Consider the following 22,434-nt stretch of genomic DNA (forward strand, 5'->3'; position numbering starts at 1 on the left):
GTGAGTTGGGGTGCTGCATAAAACCAGAGATTGAAATTAGCACAGATACCGTTCCATAAGCCAAATATGTAATAGACAAGAGCTACTCCTTCCTCAACGAAGTGGACTCAACACCCCATATTAAACGCCTAAGAATATACCTGACTAGTAAGAATCTTAAAACCTATGGATTTACATGTCTCCGAAAGGGAATCAAGCATGTGTACAGCAGCATAAACGCAGCAGTGATAGGATTGGTGAGGTTCGGTGAGCAAATGCAGACCCTTTGAAGTCATATTGCATGGTACCCATTCCATGGGTCACAAATCTCCAGGTTTAAGGGATTCTTCCTTCAGCTAAAACATGCATGTGGAACCCAGAGTATGATCCACCGTGTGATCGGGAAACGTGTTCAAATGTGTCTCAGTTTTCGTCCCCTGGTACTCGGGTGCAACATTCCAGACGCTTTACTAACACTCTCCCCACTTGGAGAGTCAGTGCCTTTAACCTCCTGTTTGGCCCAGTTTGCAATTTCTGCGGGAAATGAACAGGAATAGGGAGAACCAATGAGAGACTAGCTGGAGGTGTCTGGACGGGCAAATTTAACTCTCATTTCCCACCAGGAAGAGGAATTAACCAAAGGCTCAGCTTGCCGTGCCGGAACCACACTAGGGCCTGAAGCAATCCTGCAGTGTTGCGGCCAGCTCACAATAAAGAGAGCTGAAGAAAGGAGCTCAGGGGCACTGTCATTCACAAACCTGCAGAGTTATAAATGACAGCTATCGTCCAAAAATATATTGAAGTAAGGCTGCCAAGAGCACTTGAAAGCGGGGCAGAATTGCAGGACACCGATTTCAGGAGGTAGACTGGAATTGCATGAAAAGCATAGGAAAAGAGGCAGAACGTCCACAATGATGCACTTGGCCAAAAAGGGCGTATGCGTTTTTTCCTGAATATATTCAGGAAAAAACGCATACGCCCTTTTTGGCCAACCAAGCAAGCTTGCAAAGGAAATCTGCACTACAATGAAGTCTCACTGCCCCCCGGGCAAAAGGGCCATCTGAAAAAAGTGTAAAATCCAGAAAGGCAGGACAGGCCATGGAGAACTGGGAGCCTTGTTATGCTGATGGGCGGGATGTAAATTGCCAACAGCCACTCTGAAGAAGTGTATGGTGTTTCCTGAAACATCTAAAAAACAAAGCAACAGAGCCTAGGGCACTTCCACTTATGCTCCTATAGCTTAGCGAAATTAAAATCAAAAAGACACAGCCACCCCAAAGTTTGGGACGGCTCTGTTTACAAGAACCTCGTTTATGGTACAAGTTCATTATCACAGAAATCGAAAAATGAATAAAGAATTTGTGGTACTTACGTACAATGCAATATCACTCAGCAATGAAATCTATGTCATCAGGCCCGTAGCAGCATAATGAGTGGATTCAGGTACGATGATTCTAAGTGAAATATGTCACACAGAAAAAGAAATATCATAAGGTATCACTAATACACGGAATGTAAACTTGGCTACCCAGGAACTGAATTACAAAACAGAACAGGGTCTCAAATGTAGAAAACCAACTTATGCTTGCTTAAGGGGAAAGGTGAGTTGGGGTGCTGCATAAAACCAGAGATTGAAATTAGCACAGATACCGTTCCATAAGCCAAATATGTAATAGACAAGAGCTACTCCTTCCTCAACGAAGTGGACTCAACACCCCATATTAAACGCCTAAGAATATACCTGACTAGTAAGAATCTTAAAACCTATGGATTTACATGTCTCCGAAAGGGAATCAAGCATGTGTACAGCAGCATAAACGCAGCAGTGATAGTATTGGTGAGGTTCGGTGAGCAAATGCAGACACTTTGAAGTCATATTGCATGGTACCCATTCCATGGGTCACAACTCTGCAGGTTTAAGGGATTCCTCCTTCAGCTAAAACATGCATGTGGAACCCAGAGTATGATCCACCATGTGATCGGGAAACGTGTTCAAATGTGTCTCAGTTTTCGTCCCCTGGTACTCGGGTGCAACATTCCAGACGCTTTACTAACACTCTCCCCACTTGGAGAGTCAGTGCCTTTAACGTCCTGTTTGGCCCAGTTTGCAATTTCTGCGGGAAATGAACAGGAATAGGGAGAACCAATGAGAGACTAGCTGGAGGTGTCTGGACGGGCAAATTTAACTCTCATTTCCCACCAGGAAGAGGAATTAACCAAAGGCTCAGCTTGCCGTGCCAGAACCACACTAGGGCCTGAAGCAATCTTGCGGTGTTGCGGCCAGCTCACAAGAAAGCGAGTTGAAGAAAGGAGCTCAGGGGCACTGTCATTCACAAACCTGCAGAGTTATAAATGACAGCTATCGTCCAAAAATATATTGAAGTAAGGCTGCCAAGAGCACTTGAAAGCGGGGCAGAATTGCAGGAAACCGATTTCAGGAGGTAGACTGGAATTGCATGAAAAGCATAGGAAAAGAGGCAGAACGTCCACAATGATGCACTTGGCCAAAAAGGGCGTATGCGTTTTTTCCTGAATATATTCAGGAAAAAACGCATACGCCCTTTTTGGCCAACCAAGCAAGCTTGCAAAGGAAATCTGCACTACAATGAAGTCTCACTGCCCCCCGGGCAAAAGGGCCATCTGAAAAAAGTGTAAAATCCAGAAAGGCAGGACAGGCCATGGAGAACTGGGAGCCTTGTTATGCTGATGGGCGGGATGTAAATTGCCAACAGCCACTCTGGAGAAGTGTATGGTGTTTCCTGAAACATCTAAAAAACAAAGCAACAGAGCCTAGGGCACTTCCACTTATGCTCCTATAGCTTAGGGAAATTCAAATCAAAAAGACACAGCCACCCCAAAGTTTGGGACGGCTCTGTTTACAAGAACCTCGTTTATGGTACAAGTTCAATATCACAGAAAGCGAAAAATGAATAAAGAATTTGTGGTACTTACGTACAATGCAATATCACTCAGCTATGAAATCTATGTCATCAGGCCCATAGCAGCATAATGAGTGGACTCAGGTACGATGATTCTAAGAGAAATAAGTCACACAGAAAAAGAAATATCATAAGGTATCACTAATACACGGAATGTAATCTTGGCTACCCAGGAACAGAATTACAAAACAGAACAGGGTCTCAAATGTAGAAAACCAACTTATGCTTGCTTAAGGGGAAAGGTGAGTTGGGGTGCTGCATAAAACCAGAGATTGAAATTAGCACAGATACCATTCCATAAGCCAAATATATAATAGACAAGAGCTACTCCTTCCTCAACGAAGTGGACTCAACACCCCATATTAAACGCCTAAGAATATACCTGACTAGTAAGAATCTAAAAATCTATGGATTTTCATGTCTCCAAAAGAGAATCAAGCGTGTGTACAGCAGCATAAACGCAGCAGTGATAGGATTGGTGAGGTTCGGTGAGCAAATGCAGACACTTTGAAGTCATATTGCATGGTACCCATTCCATGGGTCTCATCTCTCCAGGTTTAAGGGATTCTTCCTTCAGCTAAAACATGCATGTGGAACCCAGAGTATGATCCACCGTGTGATCGGGAAACGTGTTCAAATATGTCTCAGTTTAAGTCCCCTGGTACTCGGGTGCAACATTCCAGACGCTTTACTAACACTCTCCCCACTTGGAGAGTCAGTGCCTTTAACCTCCTGTTTGGCCCAGTTTGCAATTTCTGCGGGAAATGAACAGGAATAGGGAGAACCAATGAGAGACTAGCTGGAGGTGTCTGGACGGGCAAATTTAACTCTCATTTCCCACCAGGAAGAGGAATTAACCAAAGGCTCAGCTTGCCATGCCAAAACCACACTAGGGCCTGAAGCAATCCTGCGGTGTTGCGGCCAGCTCACAATAAAGAGAGTTGAAGAAAGGAGCTCAGGGGCACTGTCATTCACAAACCTGCAGAGTTATAAATGACAGCTATCGTCCAAAAATATATTGAAGTAAGGCTGCCAAGAGCACTTGAAAGCGGGGCAGAATTGCAGGACACCGATTTCAGGAGGTAGACTGGAATTGCATGAAAAGCATAGGAAAAGAGGCAGAACGTCCACAATGATGCACTTGGCCAAAAAGGGGGTATGCGTTTTTTCCTGAATATATTCAGGAAAAAACGCATACGCCCTTTTTGGCCAACCAAGCAAGCTTGCAAAGGAAATCTGCACTACAATGAAGTCTCACTGCCCCCCGGGCAAAAGGGCCATCTGAAAAAAGTGTAAAATCCAGAAAGGCAGGACAGGCCATGGAGAACTGGGAGCCTTGTTATGCTGATGGGCGGGATGTAAATTGCCAACAGCCACTCTGGAGAAGTGTATGGTGTTTCCTGAAACATCTAAAAAACAAAGCAACAGAGCCTAGGGCACTTCCACTTATGCTCCTATAGCTTAGGGAAATTAAAATCAAAAAGACACAGCCACCCCAAAGTTTGGGACGGCTCTGTTTACAAGAACCTCGTTTATGGTACAAGTTCAATATCACAGAAAGCGAAAAATGAATAAAGAATTTGTGGTACTTACGTACAATGCAATATCACTCAGCTATGAAATCTATGTCATCAGGCCCATAGCAGCATAATGAGTGGACTCAGGTACGATGATTCTAAGAGAAATAAGTCACACAGAAAAAGAAATATCATAAGGTATCACTAATACACGGAATGTAATCTTGGCTACCCAGGAACAGAATTACAAAACAGAACAGGGTCTCAAATGTAGAAAACCAACTTATGCTTGCTTAAGGGGAAAGGTGAGTTGGGGTGCTGCATAAAACCAGAGATTGAAATTAGCACAGATACCATTCCATAAGCCAAATATATAATAGACAAGAGCTACTCCTTCCTCAACGAAGTGGACTCAACACCCCATATTAAACGCCTAAGAATATACCTGACTAGTAAGAATCTAAAAATCTATGGATTTTCATGTCTCCAAAAGAGAATCAAGCGTGTGTACAGCAGCATAAACGCAGCAGTGATAGGATTGGTGAGGTTCGGTGAGCAAATGCAGACACTTTGAAGTCATATTGCATGGTACCCATTCCATGGGTCTCATCTCTCCAGGTTTAAGGGATTCTTCCTTCAGCTAAAACATGCATGTGGAACCCAGAGTATGATCCACCGTGTGATCGGGAAACGTGTTCAAATATGTCTCAGTTTAAGTCCCCTGGTACTCGGGTGCAACATTCCAGACGCTTTACTAACACTCTCCCCACTTGGAGAGTCAGTGCCTTTAACCTCCTGTTTGGCCCAGTTTGCAATTTCTGCGGGAAATGAACAGGAATAGGGAGAACCAATGAGAGACTAGCTGGAGGTGTCTGGACGGGCAAATTTAACTCTCATTTCCCACCAGGAAGAGGAATTAACCAAAGGCTCAGCTTGCCATGCCAAAACCACACTAGGGCCTGAAGCAATCCTGCGGTGTTGCGGCCAGCTCACAATAAAGAGAGTTGAAGAAAGGAGCTCAGGGGCACTGTCATTCACAAACCTGCAGAGTTATAAATGACAGCTATCGTCCAAAAATATATTGAAGTAAGGCTGCCAAGAGCACTTGAAAGCGGGGCAGAATTGCAGGACACCGATTTCAGGAGGTAGACTGGAATTGCATGAAAAGCATAGGAAAAGAGGCAGAACGTCCACAATGATGCACTTGGCCAAAAAGGGGGTATGCGTTTTTTCCTGAATATATTCAGGAAAAAACGCATACGCCCTTTTTGGCCAACCAAGCAAGCTTGCAAAGGAAATCTGCACTACAATGAAGTCTCACTGCCCCCCGGGCAAAAGGGCCATCTGAAAAAAGTGTAAAATCCAGAAAGGCAGGACAGGCCATGGAGAACTGGGAGCCTTGTTATGCTGATGGGCGGGATGTAAATTGCCAACAGCCACTCTGGAGAAGTGTATGGTGTTTCCTGAAACATCTAAAAAACAAAGCAACAGAGCCTAGGGCACTTCCACTTATGCTCCTATAGCTTAGGGAAATTCAAATCAAAAAGACACAGCCACCCCAAAGTTTGGGACGGCTCTGTTTACAAGAACCTCGTTTATGGTACAAGTTCAATATCACAGAAAGCGAAAAATGAATAAAGAATTTGTGGTACTTACGTACAATGCAATATCACTCAGCTATGAAATCTATGTCATCAGGCCCATAGCAGCATAATGAGTGGACTCAGGTACGATGATTCTAAGAGAAATAAGTCACACAGAAAAAGAAATATCATAAGGTATCACTAATACACGGAATGTAAACTTGGCTACCCAGGAACTGAATTACAAAACAGAACAGGGTCTCAAATGTAGAAAACCAACTTATGCTTGCTTAAGGGGAAAGGTGAGTTGGGGTGCTGCATAAAACCAGAGATTGAAATTAGCACAGATACCGTTCCATAAGCCAAATATGTAATAGACAAGAGCTACTCCTTCCTCAACGAAGTGGACTCAACACCCCATATTAAACGCCTAAGAATATAGCTGACTAGTAAGAATCTTAAAACCTATGGATTTACATGTCTCCGAAAGGGAATCAAGCATGTGTACAGCAGCATAAACGCAGCAGTGATAGGATTGGTGAGGTTCGGTGAGCAAATGCAGACCCTTTGAAGTCATATTGCATGGTACCCATTCCATGGGTCACAAATCTCCAGGTTTAAGGGATTCTTCCTTCAGCTAAAACATGCATGTGAAACCCAGAGTATGATCCACCGTGTGATCGGGAAACGTGTTCAAATGTGTCTCAGTTTTCGTCCCCTGGTACTCGGGTGCAACATTCCAGACGCTTTACTAACACTCTCCCCACTTGGAGAGTCAGTGCCTTTAACCTCCTGTTTGGCCCAGTTTGCAATTTCTGCGGGAAATGAACAGGAATAGGGAGAACCAATGAGAGACTAGCTGGAGGTGTCTGGACGGGCAAATTTAACTCTCATTTCCCACCAGGAAGAGGAATTAACCAAAGGCTCAGCTTGCCGTGCCGGAACCACACTAGGGCCTGAAGCAATCCTGCAGTGTTGCGGCCAGCTCACAATAAAGAGAGCTGAAGAAAGGAGCTCAGGGGCACTGTCATTCACAAACCTGCAGAGTTATAAATGACAGCTATCGTCCAAAAATATATTGAAGTAAGGCTGCCAAGAGCACTTGAAAGCGGGGCAGAATTGCAGGACACCGATTTCAGGAGGTAGACTGGAATTGCATGAAAAGCATAGGAAAAGAGGCAGAACGTCCACAATGATGCACTTGGCCAAAAAGGGGGTATGCGTTTTTTCCTGAATATATTCAGGAAAAAACGCATACGCCCTTTTTGGCCAACCAAGCAAGCTTGCAAAGGAAATCTGCACTACAATGAAGTCTCACTGCCCCCCGGGCAAAAGGGCCATCTGAAAAAAGTGTAAAATCCAGAAAGGCAGGACAGGCCATGGAGAACTGGGAGCCTTGTTATGCTGATGGGCGGGATGTAAATTGCCAACAGCCACTCTGGAGAAGTGTATGGTGTTTCCTGAAACATCTAAAAAACAAAGCAACAGAGCCTAGGGCACTTCCACTTATGCTCCTATAGCTTAGGGAAATTCAAATCAAAAAGACACAGCCACCCCAAAGTTTGGGACGGCTCTGTTTACAAGAACCTCGTTTATGGTACAAGTTCAATATCACAGAAAGCGAAAAATGAATAAAGAATTTGTGGTACTTACGTACAATGCAATATCACTCAGCTATGAAATCTATGTCATCAGGCCCATAGCAGCATAATGAGTGGACTCAGGTACGATGATTCTAAGAGAAATAAGTCACACAGAAAAAGAAATATCATAAGGTATCACTAATACACGGAATGTAATCTTGGCTACCCAGGAACAGAATTACAAAACAGAACAGGGTCTCAAATGTAGAAAACCAACTTATGCTTGCTTAAGGGGAAAGGTGAGTTGGGGTGCTGCATAAAACCAGAGATTGAAATTAGCACAGATACCATTCCATAAGCCAAATATATAATAGACAAGAGCTACTCCTTCCTCAACGAAGTGGACTCAACACCCCATATTAAACGCCTAAGAATATACCTGACTAGTAAGAATCTAAAAATCTATGGATTTTCATGTCTCCAAAAGAGAATCAAGCGTGTGTACAGCAGCATAAACGCAGCAGTGATAGGATTGGTGAGGTTCGGTGAGCAAATGCAGACACTTTGAAGTCATATTGCATGGTACCCATTCCATGGGTCTCATCTCTCCAGGTTTAAGGGATTCTTCCTTCAGCTAAAACATGCATGTGGAACCCAGAGTATGATCCACCGTGTGATCGGGAAACGTGTTCAAATATGTCTCAGTTTAAGTCCCCTGGTACTCGGGTGCAACATTCCAGACGCTTTACTAACACTCTCCCCACTTGGAGAGTCAGTGCCTTTAACCTCCTGTTTGGCCCAGTTTGCAATTTCTGCGGGAAATGAACAGGAATAGGGAGAACCAATGAGAGACTAGCTGGAGGTGTCTGGACGGGCAAATTTAACTCTCATTTCCCACCAGGAAGAGGAATTAACCAAAGGCTCAGCTTGCCATGCCAAAACCACACTAGGGCCTGAAGCAATCCTGCGGTGTTGCGGCCAGCTCACAATAAAGAGAGTTGAAGAAAGGAGCTCAGGGGCACTGTCATTCACAAACCTGCAGAGTTATAAATGACAGCTATCGTCCAAAAATATATTGAAGTAAGGCTGCCAAGAGCACTTGAAAGCGGGGCAGAATTGCAGGACACCGATTTCAGGAGGTAGACTGGAATTGCATGAAAAGCATAGGAAAAGAGGCAGAACGTCCACAATGATGCACTTGGCCAAAAAGGGGGTATGCGTTTTTTCCTGAATATATTCAGGAAAAAACGCATACGCCCTTTTTGGCCAACCAAGCAAGCTTGCAAAGGAAATCTGCACTACAATGAAGTCTCACTGCCCCCCGGGCAAAAGGGCCATCTGAAAAAAGTGTAAAATCCAGAAAGGCAGGACAGGCCATGGAGAACTGGGAGCCTTGTTATGCTGATGGGCGGGATGTAAATTGCCAACAGCCACTCTGGAGAAGTGTATGGTGTTTCCTGAAACATCTAAAAAACAAAGCAACAGAGCCTAGGGCACTTCCACTTATGCTCCTATAGCTTAGGGAAATTCAAATCAAAAAGACACAGCCACCCCAAAGTTTGGGACGGCTCTGTTTACAAGAACCTCGTTTATGGTACAAGTTCAATATCACAGAAAGCGAAAAATGAATAAAGAATTTGTGGTACTTACGTACAATGCAATATCACTCAGCTATGAAATCTATGTCATCAGGCCCATAGCAGCATAATAAGTGGACTCAGGTACGATGATTCTAAGAGAAATAAGTCACACAGAAAAAGAAATATCATAAGGTATCACTAATACACGGAATGTAAACTTGGCTACCCAGGAACTGAATTACAAAACAGAACAGGGTCTCAAATGTAGAAAACCAACTTATGCTTGCTTAAGGGGAAAGGTGAGTTGGGGTGCTGCATAAAACCAGAGATTGAAATTAGCACAGATACCGTTCCATAAGCCAAATATGTAATAGACAAGAGCTACTCCTTCCTCAACGAAGTGGACTCAACACCCCATATTAAACGCCTAAGAATATAGCTGACTAGTAAGAATCTTAAAACCTATGGATTTACATGTCTCCGAAAGGGAATCAAGCATGTGTACAGCAGCATAAACGCAGCAGTGATAGGATTGGTGAGGTTCGGTGAGCAAATGCAGACCCTTTGAAGTCATATTGCATGGTACCCATTCCATGGGTCACAAATCTCCAGGTTTAAGGGATTCTTCCTTCAGCTAAAACATGCATGTGGAACCCAGAGTATGATCCACCGTGTGATCGGGAAACGTGTTCAAATGTGTCTCAGTTTTCGTCCCCTGGTACTCGGGTGCAACATTCCAGACGCTTTACTAACACTCTCCCCACTTGGAGAGTCAGTGCCTTTAACCTCCTGTTTGGCCCAGTTTGCAATTTCTGCGGGAAATGAACAGGAATAGGGAGAACCAATGAGAGACTAGCTGGAGGTGTCTGGACGGGCAAATTTAACTCTCATTTCCCACCAGGAAGAGGAATTAACCAAAGGCTCAGCTTGCCGTGCCGGAACCACACTAGGGCCTGAAGCAATCCTGCAGTGTTGCGGCCAGCTCACAATAAAGAGAGCTGAAGAAAGGAGCTCAGGGGCACTGTCATTCACAAACCTGCAGAGTTATAAATGACAGCTATCGTCCAAAAATATATTGAAGTAAGGCTGCCAAGAGCACTTGAAAGCGGGGCAGAATTGCAGGACACCGATTTCAGGAGGTAGACTGGAATTGCATGAAAAGCATAGGAAAAGAGGCAGAACGTCCACAATGATGCACTTGGCCAAAAAGGGCGTATGCGTTTTTTCCTGAATATATTCAGGAAAAAACGCATACGCCCTTTTTGGCCAACCAAGCAAGCTTGCAAAGGAAATCTGCACTACAATGAAGTCTCACTGCCCCCCGGGCAAAAGGGCCATCTGAAAAAAGTGTAAAATCCAGAAAGGCAGGACAGGCCATGGAGAACTGGGAGCCTTGTTATGCTGATGGGCGGGATGTAAATTGCCAACAGCCACTCTGGAGAAGTGTATGGTGTTTCCTGAAACATCTAAAAAACAAAGCAACAGAGCCTAGGGCACTTCCACTTATGCTCCTATAGCTTAGGGAAATTCAAATCAAAAAGACACAGCCACCCCAAAGTTTGGGACGGCTCTGTTTACAAGAACCTCGTTTATGGTACAAGTTCAATATCACAGAAAGCGAAAAATGAATAAAGAATTTGTGGTACTTACGTACAATGCAATATCACTCAGCAATGAAATCTATGTCATCAGGCCCATAGCAGCATAATGAGTGGACTCAGGTACGATGATTCTAAGAGAAATAAGTCACACAGAAAAAGAAATATCATAAGGTATCACTAATACACGGAATGTAAACTTGGCTACCCAGGAACTGAATTACAAAACAGAACAGGGTCTCAAATGTAGAAAACCAACTTATGCTTGCTTAAGGGGAAAGGTGAGTTGGGGTGCTGCATAAAACCAGAGATTGAAATTAGCACAGATACCGTTCCATAAGCCAAATATGTAATAGACAAGAGCTACTCCTTCCTCAACGAAGTGGACTCAACACCCCATATTAAACGCCTAAGAATATAGCTGACTAGTAAGAATCTTAAAACCTATGGATTTACATGTCTCCGAAAGGGAATCAAGCATGTGTACAGCAGCATAAACGCAGCAGTGATAGGATTGGTGAGGTTCGGTGAGCAAATGCAGACCCTTTGAAGTCATATTGCATGGTACCCATTCCATGGGTCACAACTCTGCAGGTTTAAGGGATTCCTCCTTCAGCTAAAACATGCATGTGGAACCCAGAGTATGATCCACCGTGTGATCGGGAAACGTGTTCAAATGTGTCTCAGTTTTCGTCCCCTGGTACTCGGGTGCAACATTCCAGACGCTTTACTAACACTCTCCCCACTTGGAGAGTCAGTGCCTTTAACCTCCTGTTTGGCCCAGTTTGCAATTTCTGCGGGAAATGAACAGGAATAGGGAGAACCAATGAGAGACTAGCTGGAGGTGTCTGGACGGGCAAATTTAACTCTCATTTCCCACCAGGAAGAGGAATTAACCAAAGGCTCAGCTTGCCGTGCCGGAACCACACTAGGGCCTGAAGCAATCCTGCAGTGTTGCGGCCAGCTCACAATAAAGAGAGCTGAAGAAAGGAGCTCAGGGGCACTGTCATTCACAAACCTGCAGAGTTATAAATGACAGCTATCGTCCAAAAATATATTGAAGTAAGGCTGCCAAGAGCACTTGAAAGCGGGGCAGAATTGCAGGACACCGATTTCAGGAGGTAGACTGGAATTGCATGAAAAGCATAGGAAAAGAGGCAGAACGTCCACAATGATGCACTTGGCCAAAAAGGGCGTATGCGTTTTTTCCTGAATATATTCAGGAAAAAACGCATACGCCCTTTTTGGCCAACCAAGCAAGCTTGCAAAGGAAATCTGCACTACAATGAAGTCTCACTGCCCCCCGGGCAAAAGGGCCATCTGAAAAAAGTGTAAAATCCAGAAAGGCAGGACAGGCCATGGAGAACTGGGAGCCTTGTTATGCTGATGGGCGGGATGTAAATTGCCAACAGCCACTCTGGAGAAGTGTATGGTGTTTCCTGAAACATCTAAAAAACAAAGCAACAGAGCCTAGGGCACTTCCACTTATGCTCCTATAGCTTAGGGAAATTCAAATCAAAAAGACACAGCCACCCCAAAGTTTGGGACGGCTCTGTTTACAAGAACCTCGTTTATGGTACAAGTTCAATATCACAGAAAGCGAAAAATGAATAAAGAATTTGTGGTACTTACGTACAATGCAATATCAGTCAGCAATGAAATCTATGTCATCAGGCCCATAGCAGCATAATGAGTGGACTCAGGTACGATGATTCTAAGAGAAATAAGTCACACAGAAAAAGAAATATCATAAGGTATCACTAATACACGGAATGTAAACTTGGCTACCCAGGAACTGAATTACAAAACAGAACAGGGTCTCAAATGTAGAAAACCAACTTATGCTTGCTTAAGGGGAAAGGTGAGTTGGGGTGCTGCATAAAACCAGAGATTGAAATTAGCACAGATACCGTTCCATAAGCCAAATATGTAATAGACAAGAGCTACTCCTTCCTCAACGAAGTGGACTCAACACCCCATATTAAACGCCTAAGAATATAGCTGACTAGTAAGAATCTTAAAACCTATGGATTTACATGTCTCCGAAAGGGAATCAAGCATGTGTACAGCAGCATAAACGCAGCAGTGATAGGATTGGTGAGGTTCGGTGAGCAAATGCAGACCCTTTGAAGTCATATTGCATGGTACCCATTCCATGGGTCACAACTCTGCAGGTTTAAGGGATTCCTCCTTCAGCTAAAACATGCATGTGGAACCCAGAGTATGATCCACCGTGTGATCGGGAAACGTGTTCAAATGTGTCTCAGTTTTCGTCCCCTGGTACTCGGGTGCAACATTCCAGACGCTTTACTAACACTCTCCCCACTTGGAGAGTCAGTCCCTTTAACCTCCTGTTTGGCCCAGTTTGCAATTTCTGCGGGAAATGAACAGGAATAGGGAGAACCAATGAGAGACTAGCTGGAGGTGTCTGGACGGGCAAATTTAACTCTCATTTCCCACCAGGAAGAGGAATTAACCAAAGGCTCAGCTTGCCGTGCCGGAACCACACTAGGGCCTGAAGCAATCCTGCGGTGTTGCGGCCAGCTCACAATAAAGAGAGTTGAACAAAGGAGCTCAGGGGAACTGTCATTCACAAACCTGCAGAGTTATAAATGACAGCTATCGTCCAAAAATATATTGAAGTAAGGCTGCCAAGAGCACTTGAAAGCGGGGCAGAATTGCAGGACACCGATTTCAGGAGGTAGACTGGAATTGCATGAAAAGCATAGGAAAAGAGGCAGAACGTCCACAATGATGCACTTGGCCAAAAAGGGCGTATGCGTTTTTTCCTGAATATATTCAGGAAAAAACGCATACGCCCTTTTTGGCCAACCAAGCAAGCTTGCAAAGGAAATCTGCACTACAATGAAGTCTCACTGCCCCCCGGGCAAAAGGACCATCTGAAAAAAGTGTAAAATCCAGAAAGGCAGGACAGGCCATGGAGAACTGGGAGCCTTGTTATGCTGATGGGCGGGATGTAAATTGCCAACAGCCACTCTGGAGAAGTGTATGGTGTTTCCTGAAACATCTAAAAAACAAAGCAACAGAGCCTAGGGCACTTCCACTTATGCTCCTATAGCTTAGGGAAATTCAAATCAAAAAGACACAGCCACCCCAAAGTTTGGGACGGCTCTGTTTACAAGAACCTCGTTTATGGTACAAGTTCAATATCACAGAAAGCGAAAAATGAATAAAGAATTTGTGGTACTTACGTACAATGCAATATCACTCAGCAATGAAATCTATGTCATCAGGCCCATAGCAGCATAATGAGTGGACTCAGGTACGATGATTCTAAGAGAAATAAGTCACACAGAAAAAGAAATATCATAAGGTATCACTAATACACGGAATGTAAACTTGGCTACCCAGGAACTGAATTACAAAACAGAACAGGGTCTCAAATGTAGAAAACCAACTTATGCTTGCTTAAGGGGAAAGGTGAGTTGGGGTGCTGCATAAAACCAGAGATTGAAATTAGCACAGATACCGTTCCATAAGCCAAATATGTAATAGACAAGAGCTACTCCTTCCTCAACGAAGTGGACTCAACACCCCATATTAAACGCCTAAGAATATAGCTGACTAGTAAGAATCTTAAAACCTATGGATTTACATGTCTCCGAAAGGGAATCAAGCATGTGTACAGCAGCATAAACGCAGCAGTGATAGGATTGGTGAGGTTCGGTGAGCAAATGCAGACCCTTTGAAGTCATATTGCATGGTACCCATTCCATGGGTCACAACTCTGCAGGTTTAAGGGATTCCTCCTTCAGCTAAAACATGCATGTGGAACCCAGAGTATGATCCACCGTGTGATCGGGAAACATGTTCAAATGTGTCTCAGTTTTCGTCCCCTGGTACTCGGGTGCAACATTCCAGACGCTTTACTAACACTCTCCCCACTTGGAGAGTCAGTGCCTTTAACCTCCTGTTTGGCCCAGTTTGCAATTTCTGCGGGAAATGAACAGGAATAGGGAGAACCAATGAGAGACTAGCTGGAGGTGTCTGGACGGGCAAATTTAACTCTCATTTCCCACCAGGAAGAGGAATTAACCAAAGGCTCAGCTTGCCGTGCCGGAACCACACTAGGGCCTGAAGCAATCCTGCAGTGTTGCGGCCAGCTCACAATAAAGAGAGCTGAAGAAAGGAGCTCAGGGGCACTGTCATTCACAAACCTGCAGAGTTATAAATGACAGCTATCGTCCAAAAATATATTGAAGTAAGGCTGCCAAGAGCACTTGAAAGCGGGGCAGAATTGCAGGACACCGATTTCAGGAGGTAGACTGGAATTGCATGAAAAGCATAGGAAAAGAGGCAGAACGTCCACAATGATGCACTTGGCCAAAAAGGGCGTATGCGTTTTTTCCTGAATATATTCAGGATAAAACGCATACGCCCTTTTTGGCCAACCAAGCAAGCTTGCAAAGGAAATCTGCACTACAATGAAGTCTCACTGCCCCCCGGGCAAAAGGGCCATCTGAAAAAAGTGTAAAATCCAGAAAGGCAGGACAGGCCATGGAGAACTGGGAGCCTTGTTATGCTGATGGGCGGGATGTAAATTGCCAACAGCCACTCTGGAGAAGTGTATGGTGTTTCCTGAAACATCTAAAAAACAAAGCAACAGAGCCTAGGGCACTTCCACTTATGCTCCTATAGCTTAGGGAAATTCAAATCAAAAAGACACAGCCACCCCAAAGTTTGGGACGGCTCTGTTTACAAGAACCTCGTTTATGGTACAAGTTCAATATCACAGAAAGCGAAAAATGAATAAAGAATTTGTGGTACTTACGTACAATGCAATATCACTCAGCAATGAAATCTATGTCATCAGACCCATAGCAGCATAATGAGTGGACTCAGGTACGATGATTCTAAGAGAAATAAGTCACACAGAAAAAGAAATATCATAAGGTATCACTAATACACGGAATGTAAACTTGGCTACCCAGGAACAGAATTACAAAACAGAACAGGGTCTCAAATGTAGAAAACCAACTTATGCTTGCTTAAGGGGAAAGGTGAGTTGGGGTGCTGCATAAAACCAGAGATTGAAATTAGCACAGATACCATTCCATAAGCCAAATATATAATAGACAAGAGCTACTCCTTCCTCAACGAAGTGGACTCAACACCCCATATTAAACGCCTAAGAATATACCTGACTAGTAAGAATCTAAAAATCTATGGATTTTCATGTCTCCAAAAGAGAATCAAGCGTGTGTACAGCAGCATAAACGCAGCAGTGATAGGATTGGTGAGGTTCGGTGAGCAAATGCAGACACTTTGAAGTCATATTGCATGGTACCCATTCCATGGGTCTCATCTCTCCAGGTTTAAGGGATTCTTCCTTCAGCTAAAACATGCATGTGGAACCCAGAGTATGATCCACCGTGTGATCGGGAAACGTGTTCAAATATGTCTCAGTTTAAGTCCCCTGGTACTCGGGTGCAACATTCCAGACGCTTTACTAACACTCTCCCCACTTGGAGAGTCAGTGCCTTTAACCTCCTGTTTGGCCCAGTTTGCAATTTCTGCGGGAAATGAACAGGAATAGGGAGAACCAATGAGAGACTAGCTGGAGGTGTCTGGACGGGCAAATTTAACTCTCATTTCCCACCAGGAAGAGGAATTAACCAAAGGCTCAGCTTGCCATGCCAAAACCACACTAGGGCCTGAAGCAATCCTGCGGTGTTGCGGCCAGCTCACAATAAAGAGAGTTGAAGAAAGGAGCTCAGGGGCACTGTCATTCACAAACCTGCAGAGTTATAAATGACAGCTATCGTCCAAAAATATATTGAAGGAAGGCTGCCAAGAGCACTTGAAAGCGGGGCAGAATTGCAGGACACCGATTTCAGGAGGTAGACTGGAATTGCATGAAAAGCATAGGAAAAGAGGCAGAACGTCCACAATGATGCACTTGGCCAAAAAGGGGGTATGCGTTTTTTCCTGAATATATTCAGGAAAAAACGCATACCCCCTTTTTGGCCAACCAAGCAAGCTTGCAAAGGAAATCTGCACTACAATGAAGTCTCACTGCCCCCCGGGCAAAAGGGCCATCTGAAAAAAGTGTAAAATCCAGAAAGGCAGGACAGGCCATGGAGAACTGGGAGCCTTGTTATGCTGATGGGCGGGATGTAAATTGCCAACAGCCACTCTGGAGAAGTGTATGGTGTTTCCTGAAACATCTAAAAAACAAAGCAACAGAGCCTAGGGCACTTCCACTTATGCTCCTATAGCTTAGGGAAATTAAAATCAAAAAGACACAGCCACCCCAAAGTTTGGGACGGCTCTGTTTACAAGAACCTCGTTTATGGTACAAGTTCAATATCACAGAAAGCGAAAAATGAATAAAGAATTTGTGGTACTTACGTACAATGCAATATCACTCAGCTATGAAATCTATGTCATCAGGCCCATAGCAGCATAATGAGTGGACTCAGGTACGATGATTCTAAGAGAAATAAGTCACACAGAAAAAGAAATATCATAAGGTATCACTAATACACGGAATGTAAACTTGGCTACCCAGGAACTGAATTACAAAACAGAACAGGGTCTCAAATGTAGAAAACCAACTTATGCTTGCTTAAGGGGAAAGGTGAGTTGGGGTGCTGCATAAAACCAGAGATTGAAATTAGCACAGATACCGTTCCATAAGCCAAATATGTAATAGACAAGAGCTACTCCTTCCTCAACGAAGTGGACTCAACACCCCATATTAAACGCCTAAGAATATACCTGACTAGTAAGAATCTTAAAACCTATGGATTTACATGTCTCCGAAAGGGAATCAAGCATGTGTACAGCAGCATAAACGCAGCAGTGATAGGATTGGTGAGGTTCGGTGAGCAAATGCAGACCCTTTGAAGTCATATTGCATGGTACCCATTCCATGGGTCACAAATCTCCAGGTTTAAGGGATTCTTCCTTCAGCTAAAACATGCATGTGGAACCCAGAGTATGATCCACCGTGTGATCGGGAAACGTGTTCAAATGTGTCTCAGTTTTCGTCCCCTGGTACTCGGGTGCAACATTCCAGACGCTTTACTAACACTCTCCCCACTTGGAGAGTCAGTGCCTTTAACCTCCTGTTTGGCCCAGTTTGCAATTTCTGCGGGAAATGAACAGGAATAGGGAGAACCAATGAGAGACTAGCTGGAGGTGTCTGGACGGGCAAATTTAACTCTCATTTCCCACCAGGAAGAGGAATTAACCAAAGGCTCAGCTTGCCGTGCCGGAACCACACTAGGGCCTGAAGCAATCCTGCAGTGTTGCGGCCAGCTCACAATAAAGAGAGCTGAAGAAAGGAGCTCAGGGGCACTGTCATTCACAAACCTGCAGAGTTATAAATGACAGCTATCGTCCAAAAATATATTGAAGTAAGGCTGCCAAGAGCACTTGAAAGCGGGGCAGAATTGCAGGACACCGATTTCAGGAGGTAGACTGGAATTGCATGAAAAGCATAGGAAAAGAGGCAGAACGTCCACAATGATGCACTTGGCCAAAAAGGGCGTATGCGTTTTTTCCTGAATATATTCAGGATAAAACGCATACGCCCTTTTTGGCCAACCAAGCAAGCTTGCAAAGGAAATCTGCACTACAATGAAGTCTCACTGCCCCCCGGGCAAAAGGGCCATCTGAAAAAAGTGTAAAATCCAGAAAGGCAGGACAGGCCATGGAGAACTGGGAGCCTTGTTATGCTGATGGGCGGGATGTAAATTGCCAACAGCCACTCTGGAGAAGTGTATGGTGTTTCCTGAAACATCTAAAAAACAAAGCAACAGAGCCTAGGGCACTTCCACTTATGCTCCTATAGCTTAGGGAAATTCAAATCAAAAAGACACAGCCACCCCAAAGTTTGGGACGGCTCTGTTTACAAGAACCTCGTTTATGGTACAAGTTCAATATCACAGAAAGCGAAAAATGAATAAAGAATTTGTGGTACTTACGTACAATGCAATATCACTCAGCAATGAAATCTATGTCATCAGGCCCATAGCAGCATAATGAGTGGACTCAGGTACGATGATTCTAAGAGAAATAAGTCACACAGAAAAAGAAATATCATAAGGTATCACTAATACACGGAATGTAAACTTGGCTACCCAGGAACTGAATTACAAAACAGAACAGGGTCTCAAATGTAGAAAACCAACTTATGCTTGCTTAAGGGGAAAGGTGAGTTGGGGTGCTGCATAAAACCCGAGATTGAAATTAGCACAGATACCGTTCCATAAGCCAAATATGTAATAGACAAGAGCTACTCCTTCCTCAACGAAGTGGACTCAACACCCCATATTAAACGCGTAAGAATATACCTGACTAGTAAGAATCTTAAAACCTATGGATTTACATGTCTCCGAAAGAGAATCAAGAGTGTGTACAGCAGCATAAACGCAGCAGTGATAGGATTAGTGAGGTTCGGTGAGCAAATGCAGACCCTTTGAAGTCATATTGCATGGTACCCATTCCATGGGTCTCAACTCTCCAGGTTTAAGGGATTCTTCCTTCAGCTAAAACATGCATGTGGAACCCAGAGTATGATCCACCGTGTGATCGGGAAACGTGTTCAAATGTGTCTCAGTTTTTGTCCCCTGGTACTCGGGTGCAACATTCCAGACGCTTTACTGACACTCTCCCCACTTGGAGAGTCAGTGCCTTTAACCTCCTGTTTGGCCCAGTTTGCAATTTCTGCGGGAAAAGAACAGGAATAGGGAGAACCAATGAGAGACTAGCTGGAGGTTGTCTGGACGGGCAAATTTAACTCTCATTTCCCACCAGGAAGAGGAATTAACCAAAGGCTCAGCTTGCCGTGCCGGAACCACACTAGGGCCTGAAGCAATCTTGCTGTGTTGCGGCCTGCTCACAAGAAAGCGAGTTGAACAAAGGAGCTCAGGGTCACTGTCATTCACAAACCTGCAGAGTTATAAATGACAGCTATCGTCCAAAAATATATTGAAGTAAGGCTGCCAAGAGGACTTGAAAGCGGGGCAGAATTGCAGGACACCGATTTCAGGAGGTAGACTGGAATTGCATGAAAAGCATAGGAAAAGAGGCAGAACGTCCACAATGATGCACTTGGCCAAAAAGGGCGTATGCGTTTTTTTCCTGAATATATTCAGGAAAAAACGCATACGCCCTTTTTGGCCAACCAAGCAAGCTTGCAAAGGAAATCTGCACTACAATGAAGTCTCACTGCCCCCGGGGCAAAAGGGCCATCTGAAAAAAGTGTAAAATCCAGAAAGGCAGGACAGGCCATGGAGAACTGGGAGCCTTGTTATGCTGATGGGCGGGATGTAAATTGCCAACAGCCACTCTGGAGAAGTGTATGGTGTTTCCTGAAACATCTAAAAAACAAAGCAAACAGAGCCTAGGGCACTTCCACTTATGCTCCTATAGCTTAGGGAAATTCAAATCAAAAAGACACAGCCACCCCAAAGTTTGGGACGGCTCTGTTTACAAGAACCTCATTTATGGTACAAGTTCAATATCACAGAAGGCGAAAAATGAATAAAGAATTTGTGGTACTTACGTACAATGCAATATCAGTCAGCAATGAAAACTATGTCATCAGGTCCGTAGCAGCATAATGAGTGGACTCAGGTACGATGATTCTAAGAGAAATAAGTCACACAGAAAAAGAAATATCATAAGGTATCACTAATACACGGAATGTAAACTTGGCTACCCAGGAACTGAATTACAAAACAGAACAGGGTCTCAAATGTAGAAAACCAACTTATGCTTGCTTAAGGGGAAAGGTGAGTGGGGTTGCTGCATGAAACCAGAGATTGAAATTAGCACAGATACCGTTCCATAAGCCAAATATGTAATTAGACAAGAGCTACTCCTTGCTCAACGAAGTGGACGCAGCACCCCATATTAAACGCCTAAGAATATACTGACTAGTAAGAATCTTAAAACCTATGGGTTTACATGTCTCTGAAAGAGAATCAAGCGTGTGTACAGCAGCATAAATGCAGCAGTGATAGGATTGGTGAGGTTCGGTGAGCAAATGCAGACCCTTTGAAGTCATATAGCATGGTACCCATTCCATGGGTCTCAACTCTCAGGTTTAAGGGATTCTTCCTTCAGCTAAAACATGCATATGGAACCCAGAGTATGATCCACCGTGTGATCGGGAAACGTGTTCAAATGTGTCTCAGTTTTCGTCCCCTGGTACTCGGGTGCAACATTCCAGACGCTTTACTAACACTCTCCCCACTTGGAGAGTCAGTGCCTTTAACGTCGTGTTTGGCCCAGTTTGCAAATTTCTGCGGGAAATGAACAGGAATAGGGAGAACCAATGAGAGACTAGCTGGAGGTGTCTGGACGGGCAAATTTAACTCTCATTTCCCACCAGGAAGAGGAGTTAACCAAAGGCTCAGCTTGCCGTGCCGGAACCACACTAGGGCCTGAAGCAATCTTGCGGTGTTGCGGCCAGCTCACAAGAAAGCGAGTTGAACAAAGGAGCTCAGGGATACTGTCATTCACAAGCCTGCAGAGTTATAAATGACAGCTACCGTCCAAAAATATATTGAAGTAAGGCTGCCAAAGAGGACTTGAAAGCGGGGCAGAATTGCAGGAAACCGATTTCAGGAGGTAGACTGGAATTGCATGAAAAGCATAGGAAAAGAGGCAGAACGTCAACAATGATGCACTTGGCCAAAAAGGGCGTATGCGTTTTTTCCTGAATATATTCAGGAAAAAACGCATACGCCCTTTTTGGCCAACCATGCAAGCTTGCAAAGGAAATCTGCACTACAATGAAGTCTCACTGCCCCCCGGGCAAAAGGGCCATCAGAAAAAAGTGTAAAATCCAGAAAGGCAGGACAGGCCATGGAGAACTGGGAGCCTTGTTATGCTGATGGGCGGGATGTAAATTGCCAACAGCCACTCTGGAGAAGTGTATGGTGTTTCCTGAAACATCTAAAAAACAAAGCAACAGAGCCTAGGGCACTTCCACTTATGCTCCTATAGCTTAGGGAAATTCAAATCAAAAAGACACAGCCACCCCAAAGTTTGGGACGGCTCTGTTTACAAGAACCTCGTTTATGGTACAAGTTCAATATCACAGAAAGCGAAAAATGAATAAAGAATTTGTGGTACTTACGTACAATGCAATATCACTCAGCTATGAAATCTATGTCATCAGGCCCATAGCAGCATAATGAGTGGACTCAGGTACGATGATTCTAAGAGAAATAAGTCACACAGAAAAAGAAATATCATAAGGTATCACTAATACACGGAATGTAAACTTGGCTACCCAGGAACTGAATTACAAAACAGAACAGGGTCTCAAATGTAGAAAACCAACTTATGCTTGCTTAAGGGGAAAGGTGAGTTGGGGTGCTGCATAAAACCAGAGATTGAAATTAGCACAGATACCGTTCCATAAGCCAAATATGTAATAGACAAGAGCTACTCCTTCCTCAACGAAGTGGACTCAACACCCCATATTAAACGCCTAAGAATATACCTGACTACTAAGAATCTTAAAACCTATGGATTTACATGTCTCCGAAAGGGAATCAAGCATGTGTACAGCAGCATAAACGCAGCAGTGATAGGATTGGTGAGGTTCGGTGAGCAAATGCAGACCCTTTGAAGTCATATTGCATGGTACCCATTCCATGGGTCACAAATCTC

Source organism: Lagenorhynchus albirostris, chromosome 1 (genome assembly GCF_949774975.1).
Source record: "Lagenorhynchus albirostris chromosome 1, mLagAlb1.1, whole genome shotgun sequence".
Classification (NCBI taxonomy): domain Eukaryota; kingdom Metazoa; phylum Chordata; class Mammalia; order Artiodactyla; family Delphinidae; genus Lagenorhynchus; species Lagenorhynchus albirostris.